Here is a 13,168-nt window from a genome sequence, read left to right as displayed (position 1 = left end):
GATCCTTTTATATCGTTTCAATCTGAAGTGCAAAGAAAACGGTTGACACAAGAAATATTAAAATTTAGCCTAAATATTCCATAAGAATAATGTATTGACATATAAGCATAATTAACCAGGAACAATTTGTTGAATCAGTAAATACCATGACTGTGTTACCACAATATTTTCAGAAGTTTATTTGACTGCTGGTCCATATGAACTTATTGAAGCACAAAATCACAGTGGGGACAAATACAAAACACAAGAAACACTTGACCAATAGCTTGCGGAGACACTCCAAAGCATTCAAAAATCCATAGCATACTTTGATGAAGACCAACAAAACATAGTATAAAAAAGGGAGCATCTGCTTGTCCATAGACCTATGAATAAGAGATTAAGATATGTATAGGAAGCAGATGCAATATTATGATGTACATTTGTTTTGTATTCGTGACATAATATGATCATAGTTTTGCATGCCATAGAAAATAACTTGATTTAACACTTAAGATACTTTGAACTGCTCATGTTAATAGTTATTTTAGCACATTAATATAAATGGATCCATTGATGAACAATTTCAAATTGCTGGTGTGGTAGGCAAGTGAGAGTATGGGATCTGTGAAAAAAAGGAAGAATTTAGTGTTAATTGTTACAACTGTAACTTCCAGTTAATCTTAGCTAAATCTGTTATCTAGTTCACTAATGGTTAACTAGACTTGTGGCTTTCTTTCTAGGTTGTTGAATCTTCCATGCCATTGAGTTTTGTCCATTCATCATATCATTGTGTTTTGTCCATTCATCATACTTTAATCCACTATTGTTCTCATTTATATAGTGACTGCAGGATGATCTCACTCTCGGTCATCCTATATGTTATAATAATTTCATTTATTTATTGAGCTTTAAATTTTGACTGTTCGGTCGTAATCGTAAGATCTGTAACGCATTGGTTGCGTGACTGTGTTGTTCCCTGATCGCAGGGAATCCAGGTCTGAGTTTGAGACATCTATAGTTTTTAAAATCCGACTTCTGAAATAATAATAAAAGATTATCTATCAAAATATATTCTTGGAAACATCAACGGAAGCTCCAAATCTCCAACCTTATACGAATGTTACAAGTTCTGACTTCGGCTTCTTCAATTACTTATACCAACCGAATATTCTTTACTACAAATTGCATCTAGTTTCTGGACAGCCCAATTGTACATCTTACCGAAAACCTTAAAACATATCATACCGTAAAACCTGACACATAGTGTGCTATGCATTCATTTTGTAAATAAAACCATGCTTTGTAGGCTCTTTCAGTGTAAATGGAGTAAGTATTAGACTACTGCTTCTACCTCTATATCTCATGATGTTTTGCTCATTCAGCATATTCAACCAGATCTAACTATACAAAAAAAAAAGGATTTTTCTTCTTAAAAAACCTACACCCAGCTCTGTCTACAGAACCAGAAAGCTTTAGGACTATAATAGCCAACATGTTTTTCTATCCCAACCAACCTATGAGGCTATGAGCATCAATATTAATAACAAACAGAAATTTGTTTCAAACAGATCATGATATTAATGCATTCAAAGATAATAGCTTCAACTGCTGCAACATTTTTTTACCTGGAATGCATTCTATGAGAACAAGAGCATCATATTGAATTACAATGCTTTACACATTCTGGTCTTTCCTCGATTGGAGGCACCATCGCACTCCCGAAGTTTCTGCTAAACAAGGATCAGTTGCACTCTCAAAAAATACTCGACCTCCCTCTTAAATCTTCTTGTTCAAAATCTAACTTTGTTTTAAACATAAGGGAATTTCGCATCTGCCTTCAAATAAACATGGAAGAGGTTTGAAAGTTAGACAGAATAGATTACATAGTGAGGAAGAGAGAGGAAATAGAGTAACACTCTTGAGCAGACCTAATAATAATAAAGCTGCATGGCAGGCACACATCTAAATAGTAACAAAGAGGCTTCAAATGAATTCAGACTTACTTGACTAATAAAAGAACTCTTAGAAGTTGGTCGACCTGTCGGATCATCATCAACCATGGTGAGCAACATGGTAACTCGTACCAATGCAATTTAAAAATGGGACAGAAATCAAGACAATGTAATGCATGTTTAAAGGAATTGAAGGAAATGGACAAGATATTGACAAGAATGATCTTTTTTGAGTGAGTTAAAAGTGCTGATGAATTTTCTATTTTGTGTCTAGGTTGTACACTTGATGTATGGCATAGTGGTGCTAGATTGCTTCAACCTTTTAATTTTCAAGTGAAACTTATGTCACAATTTTTCACTACTCTTGTAAAGTCATATAAATGGAATGTAAAAGATTTATCGTGATTTTTTCTCTCTATAAATTTATTATTTTATATGGAATTAAATGTTTTATTTTTAAAATGTTGTCCTAGCCTAAGTTCCTAGCATTCAAAACTTCTCCCTACATGTTTCTAGTGGGTATAAAGGATTTAATAGGTAAATTCAAACCTAAGACTTGTTCTCTCACAACCTTTAGTATTTAACTTTTAAGGCCTAGAAAACACAGTAAACCCACCTTAACTTGATGACTCATGACTCCAGTAGGTTCCATTTCTAAAAATATCCCCAATTATATTCAGGCCCTAAGAATGTGATCAGGTTCAAAAGAAGATCACTGAAGCATATCAGTCTCTCACCAATAGTGTAGGTGGGAAATGAGTTACGGTTACGCACAGATAAGAGTAGCATGCTTGAGTTATCAGAAGGTAATTAGCAGAAACAAGATACCTCATTCTAAAAATCTAAAAAAATTTGAATTCTTTGCAGAAAATAAGCCTGTTATTCTTACACAAAAAAAACTCATCGCAGTAAAAACAGTATTGAATTGAGAACAGGAAGCTTGAAGAGTACAATGTTGTCAATCACGGGTTGCGGTAAATAGCAGTTTGTTCAAATTCCGCTATGCTATAACGGCGCTATAGCTCCTGTCTCACAACACTGGAAGATGATAACAACAAATACCCGTACTTGCTGTAAACACGATGACGATGCAAGTATGATGATAGTGCAAGCACGATGGTGCACCGGAAGAGAAAATGCAGTCAAGTAATAGCTAAGTAATTGAGGGTGAAGATGCAACAACAGAATGAAATCCCTCAACTTTTTACATGAGAAATTCATGTGAACTTTTCCCAGCAGCTCGTACATGATTGAGATAAGAAATTTGTTAGGCACTGTGAAACTATAAAGAGCTCAATCAACACCAAAGCACCAAAACTTTAGAAAAAGAGATAAAGCCAATAGATGGAGAAAGAAATTTGCTTTCTAATTTTCACAAGGGATCAAATTGCACAAGAAAGGAGTCTTTGGAATTGTTTAAATAAGGAGTTAACTTTTAAAAAAATATGTTGATTAACATAGTCCCACGTGGCTCGGTTAATATATAGGAGTCTTTGGAATTGTTTAAATAAGGAGTTAACTTTTCACAATTTTGAGTTTTAAAGTGGACCAAACCTATCGCTATAACCGGTATACCAGTTCAACAGTTAAGCCAAATCTTACCAATTCTTCTTGTTACCCGTTGCCACCCTGATAACAAGTTGAACCCATTAAATCGGCAGGTTTGGTTATGATAACACTGACACAGAGTACAAAATCGAACAGAGCTGGTAGCAATTGAGATCAAGCAAATATGTATATAAAGACATGAACTAGATTCTTATCCTGAGCTGGACCTTTATAATGATTCGAGTATGATTTGGAAGATGAAGATCACTATGGTGCTAATGCATTAAAGGTCTCAAACCCAAAATAGGAGCAAAGTCAAAACAATGAAAGAAAAAAATATCCAAATTTGAGCTTGTTGCTAAGAGCTTGTACTGAGTGATTCTATCAAAAAGCTACACTATAGATTCAAATTATTGTAATGTTGTAAAACAAAAGATAGATTACAATTTGTTATACTGATATATAAAATAATTTTATAGCCACTATAGATATCGACACAATCATCATCAACATTCCACAACCAACTAAAACTTCTTGATTTGCAGACAAATTACATTGAAGAACTTGATCCAAAAATGGACCTCTTTAAAAGGAAGTTAATGCAAATCACAATTGTAAGTAACCAGTTATCACAATTGGTGGTTATGTTACTTCTATAGAGAGAGAAATTCACAGTGTATATATTTCAATGTTTTCATCATGTCTTTGTTTTACCTCAAAAAATTAAAAACGAATACATAATAAATGCATACTTGTGACTAACCAATTTTGCCAAGATATAATATACTTATTGCTTCATTTCAACACTCAATAACATATACCAGAACATTAACATTAAAATCTCCTACCTTCTTAGAAAAATTGGTATGTGATATTACTCACTAAAAATGATCAATGAATAAAAAACGATCCTTAAAAGTAAATGAAGTTGATTGACAATGCATTGCAAAGATAAAGGATAACTATGTCAAGACAAAAAAAATCATCCATTGACACCATTCTAATTTTGAAATGAACATAACAACAACACATGACTTTTGAATTGAAGTGATAGTGAGAACAATGAATCGTCCACCTTCTTTTGTAATTCTTGTAGGATAGCCAGGTGTAGGAAAAACTGCTGTTGAAGGTTGGCTCAAAGGATAGGTAGAGGTAAAAAGGATCATGAAAATGGTAAACAGATGTTGGAAATCTTGCTAATGCAAGGATATTTGCTTTAGATATGGGCACATTAGTTGCTGGTACAAAGAGCAAGGGAGATTTTGAAGAGAGGTTGAAGGAAGTTTTGAAAAAAGTGGAAGAAGCTGAAGGGAGGGTAATTCTTTTCATCAATGAAATCCATCTTGTTCTTGGTGCTGGTAGAATTGAAGGATCAATGGATGCTGCTAATCTTCTTAAACCAATGCATGATCGTGGTGGATATCTTAGATGCATTGGCGCAACAACAATTGAAGAAAACAGGAAGTATGTTGAAAAAGATGTAGCATTTGAGAGGAGGTTTGTACAGATTGATGTGGTTGAACCTAGTGTTTCAAATACCATTAGTATGCTTCATGGAATATACGAGGATCACCATGGCTTTATAATTCAAGACAATGATATTGTTGCTGCAGCTCAATTGTCTAGTCGATACATACCAGCTATGTATCGACTAGACAATTGAGCTACAACAACAATAGCATTGTCTTGAATTACAACACCATGGCAATCCTCGTATATCTCTTTTATTCCATTAAGCATACTAATTGTATTTGGAACACTAGGTTCAGCCACATCAACGTGTACAAACCTCCTCTCAAATGGTGCATCTTTTTCAACATACTTCTTGATATCTTCAATTGTTGCTGTGCCAATGCATCTAAGATATCCACCACGATCAAACATTGGTTTGAGAAGATTAGTTGCATCCATTATTCCTTCAATTATACCAGAATTAGGAACAAGATGGATTTCAATTACCGTTCCTTCAGCTTCTTCCACTTCTTTCAAAACTTTCTTCAACCTCTCTTCAAAATCTCCCCTGCTCTTAGCACCAGCAACTAATGCGCTCATATCTAAAGAAAATATCCTTGCATTAGCAAGATTTCTTAAGATCTGTTTTACCATTTTCAAGATCTTTTTTACCTCTACCTATCCTTTGAGCCAACCCTTCAACAACAACAGTTTTTCCAAAACGTGGCTCTCCTACATGAATCGGATTGTTCTTGTAACGCCCCGGATTTTGCTCCAAGACATTACGCCTAATATTATTTTCTTATTAGAAAATCACTGCTATTTTTTTCTTTTAATCATCAATAGTAAATTCTTAATAAAAACCTATACAAAAATTCTTAACATAAATACCCTTCAAATTACTCTTAAAATTATAATTCGATCAAAAACCCAATTTGTCCCGTACGCACTTCAAGCAAAACTTCAAGAAGATGACTCAATCTTCATTAACTTTTATGAAATGCATATGTGTATGCATGCTCTTAAAACCTGTCAAATAAAATCATAAAAATATAAAAATGCCACCAAAATATTCTAAAAATCAAATAAAACTAGTGCAAATTTTTTCGGATTTTTCTGAGAATATGAATAATTAAAAAAAAATGAAAAATGGGTCTAAACGATGGAATTTTGGATTTTGAGGGGCGGAGTCCCATAAGAAGTCCCTTCTAGGGGAGTCATGGTCCTTGAATTTTTTCTGATTTTTTGGGTAAGTTTCAGAGCAATCCGATCAAGCAGCCCGAAAACCCGATTTTTGACTAAACAGGTAACAATGACCCAAAACAAAAGGATAAGAGTTAGGAAGATTAATATTGTCCCTACAATGACTATACATGATACATACATGTTTATGATTTGTGCTGATACGGTTCGGATTATATAATCCGAACTGTTTTAACTTGATAAAGGGTGTTTAGGGGGTTTCCGGATTATCTAATCCGGAAACATCATGTGACACGCCCTATTTTTGAAGTTTCCGGATTACAAAATCCGTAACTCCATTTTTCACCCTATAACAAAGAAAAACACCATTCCGGATTATGAAATCCGGAAACCCCAAGAGCATTTTTGGAAAAAACGCAGGGCGCGCGAGAATCCTATAGGATGGGAAAAGTAATACTCTAATTCTTTTTTCACTACAAGAAAATATACATTTCACATCAGGGATTTCACATCAGTGGACAAAATAGCTGAAGGGAAAGCTAGCACGGTGGCATTTTTGAAATTTTATTGAAGTTAGATTTATCCTTCACATCAGTGGAGCCAAGTAGCTGAGGGGAAAACTAAATAACCAATAACATTTCCCATCAGTGGATTTTTGAAGTGAGGGGAAAACAAAAGCGGTGGCAATTCCGCAATTTTGACCAAACTTCTCTTAACCAATAAAAAACACGCTTCATTATTTTATTTTTTTTAGGGAAGAAAACACGCTTCTTTGTAGATCTCAAATCACCCTTCATCCTTCAGATCCACTTTCTCTTGAACCTTCACGATTCAAATCCTTCACTTTAAAACCCTTCTTCTGCTAATAATCACACTCATTGAAGCCATCGTTCTCAACGTTTCTCTCAATCGTGTGTTGTTTTCACTCAATCGATGTCGTTCTCGCCGTTGTTCTCACTGTCTCGCCGTTTCTTGCTATGGTTGTCGCTGTCACTGAAAGCAAAGCTCTTCTCCGGTAAGTTTTCAAAAAGTGAATGGGTTTTCATACTGTGATTTCTTTGGCGGGATGTTTAGGAAGGTTATTACTTGGTAAGTTCAAAAACATGTTTGGCAGCATTTAGGATTGATGGGGATAGTTTTATATAATTCAAGCAGCAGAAAAAGATGGGACTGGAATTCCTATATCATGAAAGAGAAGATACCCATCCATAGGAATAAAAAATTAGTATAATTGTGGGCATCTTATTTTCTTGGGAATCAATAGTGCCCTAGATTTTCTTTTATAAGACAAATTTTTTTTAAGAAATTGTGACAAACAGGAGAATGTAATATTCTCACGTTAAATTGCCTGGGAATATTTTACATAACCTCAAACAAACACACAGATAATTTTGTCGAGGTTTTAGGGTTGAACATAAAGTGGGGAAAGAAAGGTTAAAGACTTATGGATATGGTTTGATATCATTGGGGATTATGATTTGATTTTGATTCAAAAAGGTTAAATACCAAGTTACCAACGCTTATTTATATTACTACAAGACTCTGAATCATAATTAAATAAGGATACAAATCATGCCTACAATAAGAAATATGAATAATAATCATAAAAGATAGTACTAACATAAGAAACCAATCCTGGGATGAAAGATACTTGAAAGTCCATACCAACAGATTTGTAGATGTTTCATACATATTTCAACAAATCTAAGATACTTTACATTCCGTCTGAGATACAATTCAAGTATTATGATAGATTTTTCATATATGATAATATAAGATGTTATTTTCTATCCTATGAAAACACACCGTGCTAATTTCTTTAGATCTATCAAGTTTTGTTTGTGCAGCACTTTTTTCATTGAAACTTTATGACATGTGTTCAATCTATATACTATTGTTGTATTGTATTGGTGTATTCTTAGAATCTGGGCTTGGGGTCTAACTAAACCCACCAATCTGGTTTGGAAAGTGTGGGCTTCTTAAGCCTCATAAGCACGAAGTATCTCTAGGCAATATGGGATTAAGCACACCCTTCACATTTACCACAAATATCAATGTTTTTGAGTTTATACTGATAGTTCATGTGCAATCAATCAATTGATTTATAAAATAGACAAGTTATGTTTGTATAAGAACAATATGTCTGATTTAGTTGACAGCAATGCACAGTATATTTGGATTTTTTTGCGCTTAAGTAATGATAGTTTCAAGGTGTACTTGCAGTACTTCAATCAGATTTTGACGGTTGTGCTTGAGGTGCTGGATGATTCCGATTCCTTAGTCAGAGAGCTCACTCTTTCGTTGATAGTTGAAATGCTCAAAAACCAGGTTCGTACTCTGTTTTATGCCATTTTTTTAGACCTCTCATATCAGTACCTTCCACTGTATCTTCCTATCTATAAGACATTTTTGGGATTTCAATAATATGGTAAAAAAATATAGTAATTAGTTTTGCAGATTATTTATTTATTTTTTACTTTTATTGTTAACAGAAAGATGCCCTGGAGAATTCAGTTGAGATTGTAATTGAGATGTTTTTGCAGATTATATCCTGATCCATCTGGTCTATTTGCAAGCTTTGCTAGAGATGTTTTTGATCTTTTAGAACCTTACTTTCCCATTCAGTTTACACATGTAAGCTCAACGTTTCACATATATTTCTCCATTGAACATCAGCCATTTATGCATTCTGATTGCTATACCTCACTTAGCCAATGATCATATATGATCCACACACCAACAATCTGAATTGTATGAATGCATCTCCCTGTTTTTCACCTATGTGGCTATGTCATTATATATTGAATACTGATGCTAGAAGACTATGAAATATGGAGATTTTCTCTGAAATAATCCATCTTCACTCTGTTATTTATTTTCAATCTTTGTTTCTTTAGCAGACAACCAGTGGGGATGCTCATGTGCAAAGAGATGACCTATCAAGGAATCTGATGGTACGTGGAACTTCTATCCAGTCTTTGTGGTGCTGAAGTCTTTCAGTCATTGATGAGAACCTAGGTGATTTTCAATCTCCATTTGTTCTGCTGCTGTTATGTACTGTTATGTGTGACATTTATGTTTATTCCAGTTACAAAGAACAAATTACGTGTGTTGATTAATCTATTATGTATAGTTATAACTTATAAGGAAAATTAGCAACCCATATCTATTAGGATATTTCCAACTCTAAATAAATAGTTGAAAATATATTGTGGCTAAGTTATGGAAAAAACAGTATCGCCAAATTTTAAAAGCCCTGAACCAAACAGACTCTAAGAATGTAGTTTTTGAAGGCAAGCTGGCATGTTTCATTCATTCAGGATGCTGCAACTTGATTTGTTTTAGAAGTCAAACAAGTAGTTTTAGTCATTATTATTATATTCTTCAGGATGTAGTTTTAGAAGTCAAACCTGTTCATTCAGAATGTAGTTTTTGAAGGCAAACAGACCCTAGGTATCATATATTCTTCAGGATGCTGCAACTTGATTTGTTTTAGAAGTCATTATTACTAAGACCAAAATGTACTTTTAGTCCACTTATTGTTTAATTTAAATATATTTTTCGTCTCCAATTTTAAAAAACCAGTTTTTTGGTTTCTAATCTAACCTCTTTTCTTCTTCCGAATTTTTGGTTCATCATCTTCTCATTTATGAGTATTTTTTTATGATATGATTTATTGATTCATGACGTGCGACCGTGCTTATTAGCCACAATGTAAATCACCGCTTCATTATTTCAAAATTATTCAATCCTTTGATAAATTTTTGTAGTGTAGTTGTTTGGTTCTACATGTAGCTATCAAGACTTATATGTATGATGTATGGCTATATGTTTAGCAGTAGTGCTAGTAACTCCAATTACTACTGAAATGTGGAAATTGATTATTTTGAGGACGAATTAAAAAATGGTTTACCTCATGAAGTTTTTGTTTGAGAAATATTTTTTTTCACATTGGTTAGATGAAAATGATCAATGAATGAGTCTATTATGCTCCTTTTGATATGTTCATATGAAATTTTAAGTGTTAATTAACCACATATTCATTCGACCATAGATTCTTAATTAAAAAAAATGTATTCAACCGTAGATTGTCATGGCTCGTAGATTCTTAGGATACCCACGTCGACCGTAAAAAAAATGAAATCATATACTTTATTTTCTAAAATGACTGATGTGGGACAATTTTCTTCAAGCTTAAACGAAACTAATATGTAGTGCAACAAATTTTGTCAATATTGTCTTATTTTTTTCTTCTAATAATTGTCTTATTCATCGGCCTTTTTAGAACTTGCTAATCATTGCCTTTTTTTTTTCCAGCCAACAAATTTAGAATCAGCACCAAAACGCCATGAGAATTGGATAAGACCGGCACGGTAAAAGTCTATGTGAAAGGGTAGAATTTTAAGTATTGCCGATAAAATTGTAAGTATTCAATCGATGTAAACTATCTATGGGAAAGGGTAGGATTTTAATAGAGATCTGATAGATTCTGGTATGTACTATGCAGAGATTGCAATATGTGAAAGTGGTACTATTATGCAAATGATAAATTTTTGGCAGATCTTATTTTATAGTGCTGGTTTCATTTTATGATTCAATTATCAGCTTAATTAATTAGTCACATATTTGGTAAGTTTACATATTATAGATAGAGTTGTATTTTTTTTTTCAAATGTTATTGTATGTTTGAATTATAACTAACAAAGCATAAAAATAATTATCTGCTTTGGCTTCTAATTTGTTGCAGATTTGGTATTGTAGTAAGCTTTTGCGCAATAATAATATATTATCATTTATTTTCACATCGCTGGGATTGTCAACCGATGTGAAATATGAATTTGAATAAATATGGGACTTAAATTCACATCGGTGAATCATGCGCCTGATGTGAAATAAACTTATTTGACATCAGTTACAATAGTACGACCGATGTGAAACCGTATGCCTTAGTTTAAATTATCGAATATCACATCAGTGATTGGCTGCCCGATGTGGAAAAGAACTTTTCACAACGGTTTCCAACCCGATGTGAAATGTTGTTGACATACAACATCACCTTTAGTTACATCGGGTGGGACCCGATGTGAAATGTCGTTTTCCACTGATGTGAAATGTCATTTCTGTAGTAGTGTTTTTAGGAAAGAGTGTTGGCATACTCGGTCAATCAATGTCCCACTTTACATTTTGGCCCAATAGCCCACTTACTTGTAAGCACTAACCCTAAAATTGCAAGTGAAAGAAGTAGCTGCCCTTTTCATTCTTTTTGATTGAATCCATCGTTTTCTGAATTGAACCATACCATACTTTTTTTCTTGCCTCTTCATTTCTTCTTTTAATGTGCAGCTCTTCATTTCTTTCACTTCCTTCCACTTCGTTCTTCCATTTCTCTATCTTAAATCTCCCTTCCTCCAATGTTCTTTTTCTGAATGGGGCTTTCAACTTTCGACCCATTATTCTTTATCACCGTGACGAAATGCAAATGAAAAACATAAACACGGTCCGACCCGATTAACCGCCTGAACCGCCGGTTTTCGCGGTTTCACTCCGGTTTTTCGGTTTCCCACCCGGTTCTAATGTAGGCCGGTTTTAAGGGTCATCCGAACCGGATATAGGTCCGGTTCACGGTTCAACCGGTCAAATCGGCCGGTCCGGTCCGGTTTTTACTAGCTTGTCTTAACCTATATGATCCGAATATAATCAGCCCGCCACTAAGGCACCACACAAAATATAATTGTAACCCGCCACTAAGGCACCACACAGATGCAATGCCATATCATGATAATGAAAATAAATAAATGCAATCTCACAACCACACAGAAAGTAACGACACATTATCATGCACATGATAAAAGAGTTCTTCCACAAAAGTCTTATTTCTCTTATTATTTTAGTTCCCATAAGAGTCTCAAATTTATGTTCAACAACCCGAATCATATACCCTCACATAGAAAGGAAATCAAAATTTTATCCAGAGTCCATATAATTAGTTTTACCCCCCATATATTTTCATGAATAATAAGCAAATTTCATTGTTCATCAACTTAATTCATCCTAACTGTGTTAGCTACAATAATTAATTAACTATACCTATACTACCAATTTAGCTTGTTACAAATCTTTTTAACCGTACTGTAAAATAAAATAAGACTTAAGCATTTTCCTCCAAGAAATATAGTCATATATATATGCTCCACATTGAACTTACATTAATCTATTCACCGTAAAGTAAAGAAAATATCATTGTATGCATTGTTCTTCAGGAAGTAAAATATTCACGTATATACTAAAAAAATAAGAATTTTATTAATTTATTCAAGGATTTCAGGTACTATATTATTATTTTTAAAATTAATATCTTTTTCATTTTAGCATACAAACAACATATAAATACTTTACAAAATTCTAATCCAATGTCTAATTTTGAGTTGTATGGGGAAGTGCCCTTACCTTGTGTGTTTTCCGTTCTAAGCCACGATTCTAAACCGTCTCAAAGCCGCTCTCATATGAAGAAGGATCGAGAGTTTCGGGATAAACCAAAATTGACAGAAACAGATACCATGAATTGCCCGATAAATTGAGAAAATTGTTTTGAGTTGGATAATGAGGAGAGGGAGCCGTGAATACTTTTGAAAAGTGAGAGGCTGGTTTGTGAGAATTCTATAGGATTTCCACGCTAATAATAATGAAATAAAAGAGAGGGTGCTTGGAAAGGATGGAGGAAATCATTCAAAATAGGTAGTTGGTATCCAAGATACAAGGATCAATAAGCCTAATTTGCAACTCAGGCTACTACCGTTAGAGAGATAGAGAAAGAACTATAAACTTGGTAAACTACTTGGACTTTGCCACTCTCCCCACAACTAATGATCATACATTAAGTTTTCCTCAGTTTATTTTAAAGTGCCACTCATAACATGACTATAGAGTATTTGAAACGTGGAAGGTGAATTCCTTATATTTAGCAAGGCATACTAGGTCAACAAAAGTGAACATGACTAATCAGAGAGATGTGTCATTGACTCAGCAAACAA

The 13,168-nt window shown here is 33.8% G+C and overlaps 2 long non-coding RNA genes across 3 annotated transcripts; one reads left to right on the top strand and one right to left on the bottom strand.

Annotated features, from left to right (window-relative positions):
• Nucleotides 1-63: 63 nt before the first annotated feature.
• Nucleotides 64-2,827, bottom strand: LOC146916382 (uncharacterized). Its single transcript, XR_015015026.1, has 3 exons — nt 1,986-2,827; nt 1,608-1,817; nt 64-365 (listed from the first exon to the last, which is right to left on the bottom strand). It is a non-coding gene; the product is annotated as an uncharacterized LOC146916382 (long non-coding RNA).
• A 4,114-nt stretch (nt 2,828-6,941) lies between these two features.
• Nucleotides 6,942-10,710, top strand: LOC146916381 (uncharacterized). 2 transcript variants are annotated; one of them, XR_015013820.1, is made up of 5 exons: nt 6,942-7,152; nt 8,361-8,465; nt 8,630-8,771; nt 9,035-9,155; nt 10,455-10,710. It is a non-coding gene; the product is annotated as an uncharacterized LOC146916381 (long non-coding RNA). The 2 variants fall into 2 exon arrangements; XR_015013819.1 differs by having other exon boundaries at nt 6,943-7,152; nt 9,038-9,155.
• The last annotated feature ends 2,458 nt before the right edge of the window (nt 10,711-13,168 follow it).

The sequence above is a fragment of the Medicago sativa genome, chromosome 6, assembly GCF_051527215.1.
Source record: "Medicago sativa cultivar Bolivia chromosome 6, Bolivia_mono, whole genome shotgun sequence".
Classification (NCBI taxonomy): Eukaryota; Viridiplantae; Streptophyta; class Magnoliopsida; order Fabales; family Fabaceae; genus Medicago; species Medicago sativa.
Note: the sequence above shows the minus strand (reverse complement) of the source record. Positions and strands in the feature narration are given on the sequence as shown.